The 3,313-nt window shown below is 40.6% G+C and overlaps 1 protein-coding gene across 5 annotated transcripts in view; it reads left to right on the top strand.

Moving 5' to 3' along the window:
• rfc4 (replication factor C (activator 1) 4) overlaps positions 1-3,313 on the top strand; it is a 32,629-nt gene that overhangs the window by 2,998 nt on the left and 26,318 nt on the right. The window lies entirely within an intron of this gene.

Below are 3,313 nucleotides of genomic sequence, written 5' to 3'. Positions count from 1 at the left end.
ACAATGAACAGGAATTAATTACAAATTATTACAATACTACAGTACCAATGCAATAATAAATGGGTACAACATAGGAAACTTCTGCATGTTTTCAGCCCCAAAGTGGATCAGCTGCTGTGTATATGTAAAGCACATAGCGATGTATCATAGACCGTTACTATATATTTATATACAATCTATGCGATGTATACAGTCCATTCAAGGCAGAGAAATGCGGGGCTGTTTTGCAAATAAACGTTAACGTTAGTGTTAACATTGCAAGCTAGCAGTTTTTTTTTTTTTTTTTTAAAGTTTCAGTTAGGAACATGGTTGCAAGTATATATGCACAGGACTGTATAGACCACAAAACAAGACTGTCGTAATTTTTAAATCAATTATTTAAGCCAAAAATACTTGCATTTATGTGTCTCTCTGGTCAATGTGGCAGCCATTGTTGCTTGTGTGTTTACAAGTGAGCTCGCGTCCAGGCTGTTTCTAGGGGTATACAGCCCTTGGTCTCACCCCTACCCCTCGGTCGTAATAGGTAATGGGACACCACTAGGTCCCATGTGAACGTGCAAAAACGAGGGGTAGGGGTAAGACAGAGAAATTAGATTCAGCCTTGAGCTTCCTTTCCTGGGGCGATCCTCTTGTGAGCCAGTTTTGTTGTAGCGCTTGATGGTTTTTGCAACTGCACTTTGGGACACATTCAAAGTTTTCGCAATTTTCAAGACTGACTGACCGTCATTAATACGAGGGATGAGCCGAATACTCGGCTGAAACGAGTATCCGGTACGGATAAAGCACTTTTGCCGAGTACAAGTATCATACGAGTATTGCGAGTCAATATCTGTACTCGGATTGAATAAGTCTCCACTGACTGTGTCTCCATTCTGTGATAGGCTAGTCACAGTGCTAGTCACAGCGCCTCTCCCCTACACTATTCTGTGATAGGCTAGTCCCAGCGTCCCTCCCCTACACTATCCTGTGATAGGCTAGTCCCAGCGTCCCTCCCCTACACTATTCTGTGATAGGCTAGTCCCAGCGCCCCTCCCTACACACAAAGATTCCTCCTGTTGTTGTGTCCCACCGGCCCTGCTCACACACACTCAGGACACGGAAAAGTGAACAGCTTTCTTCTCAGGTCTGCGGGCTTTTCTGTTAACATTTAGGGTTTCTTCAGCTTCAGGTTTGTTTTATACTTCGGTTCAAACTAATACTTAGCAACCAGAAGACTTCTGGTAACCGTGGGGATTGTTCAGACATGGTGTTGGTAGAATGCGACTCGGGTTGCATCTCTGCCGTTTTTTTTAAAAGTGCCTGCTGGCTCTAATAAATATTCAATAACAATTTCTGATCAACCCATATCAATTGCATGCTTAAAATAACATACCGGTTAAACCCCCGCCCATTTCAAGACAACCCGACCCACTTCCGGGTTAAATCTGACCACTTCTGGGTTAGGCCCCGCCCAGTCCGAGTATGGATACGGATACAGATAATTCATGTGGTAAACAGATACAGATAATGCTGTATCCCTAATTAATACCCTTGTGTTGTCCTCGGGTCAAATTTGACCAGTTTACAAAAACTTTCTATATCAGAAAAGAAAGTGACAAATGTTGAAAAAAAACTACAAGAAAGGAAAAAGCAACAAAATACTTTTTTTTTTTTTTAACGCTGAAAAAGTGACAAACAATCCGAAAAAATGACTGAAACATAATTTAAAAAGAGTTTTAATAAAAGTGACAAATAGGATTCAAATTGACAAAAACATTGAGAACGTGTAGAAAAAGAACAACAATGTTGAAATTTCAACCAATGTTGCAGGTCAACTGGAAGACAACGCAAGGGTTAAAGTAATGATGGCCACTTGTTTCTCTTTAGTTAGCTGATTGGTTCTTGCCATAATATGATTTCTAACAGTTGTCCAATAGGGCCGTCGGCTGTGTATCAACCTGACTTCTTCAAAACACAACTGATGTTCCCAACTCTATTAATAAGGCAAGAAATTCCACTAATTAACCCTGAGGAGGCACACCTGTGAAGTAAAAACCATTTCAGGTGACTACCTCATGAAACCCATTGAGAGAACACCAAGGGTTTGCAGCACTATCAAAAAAGCAAAGGGTGGCTACTTTGAAGAAACTAGAATATAAGACACGTTTTAAGTTATTTCACACATTTTTGTTAAGTACATAATTCCACATGTGTTCATTCAGTTTTGATGCCTTCAGTGATAATCTACAATGTAGTCATGAAAAGAAAGGAAACTCTGTGTGTGTGTGTGTGTACGTGTGTACGCGTACTACCCACTCACCTACTCATTCAATGAGTTTCCTTTATTTTCATGACTATTTACATTGTAGGTTCTCACTGAAGGCATCAAAATTATGAATGAACACAAATGGTTGAAGTTGCGGCAAACTCCGGGTATTGTTCAAATTTGTGGAAAAGTTGCAGTGATTGGTCAAAATTGCAAGTCGCACCAAAGTCGCTCTGATTGGTTGAATTGGCGCGATGGCATCATCGCGAAATCCTGGAGGGACTGATTTTGTAGGCATTAAATAAATTATCGTATTTTCCAGACGCTCTGGAATATAAATCGCATCAGTCATGAATGCGTCATGAAGAGGGGAAAAAAAACATAAGTCGCACTAGACTATAAGCCTAGAGCGCCCTCCTGCGGCTGTAGATGGTAATGTTTTCAGTATGAATGTTAATGTATGAAATGTTAAATTATAATATGTTGATACAGTGTTTGATACACTGCTGTTTTAGCAAGTTTTCCTACTTACAAAGCATATGAAGGTGTGTAATTATTATCGTTACAAGAAAGCTACAACAAAAATCTAGAAAATCACATTGTGTAATTTTTAAATAATTTGCATTTTATTGCAAATTAATTATTAGGTACAATTTGAGGAACTCTTAAATACAGCTAACCAGCCATTTATGTTAGAGGCAGAGCTGGAGGATGATAGGGGATTGTCGTCAATTTCCCTGGTGGATGTCACTGAGGTAGTTAAACAACTCCACAGTGGAAAAGCCCAAGGGATTGTGAGATCTGTCCAGAAATGCTGAAAGCTGTGGGTGTGGAGGGGCTGTCTTGGTTGACACGCCCCATGCGTCAACATAACGTGGAGGTCTGGGACGGTGCCTAGGAAATGGCAGACCGAGTTGGTGGTTCCCCTCTTAAAAAAGGGGGACCAGAGGGTTTGTGTCAATTATAGGGGTATCACACTTCTCAGCCTCACTGGTAAAGTCTAGGGATGAGCGAGTACAGCATTATCTGTATTAGGGCTGCACGATTATGGCCAAAATGATAATCACG

Source organism: Etheostoma spectabile, unplaced genomic scaffold (genome assembly GCF_008692095.1).
Source record: "Etheostoma spectabile isolate EspeVRDwgs_2016 unplaced genomic scaffold, UIUC_Espe_1.0 scaffold395, whole genome shotgun sequence".
NCBI lineage: Eukaryota > Metazoa > Chordata > Actinopteri > Perciformes > Percidae > Etheostoma > Etheostoma spectabile.
The sequence above is the reverse complement of the archived record's forward strand: the minus strand, read 5'-3'. Positions and strand labels throughout refer to the sequence as shown.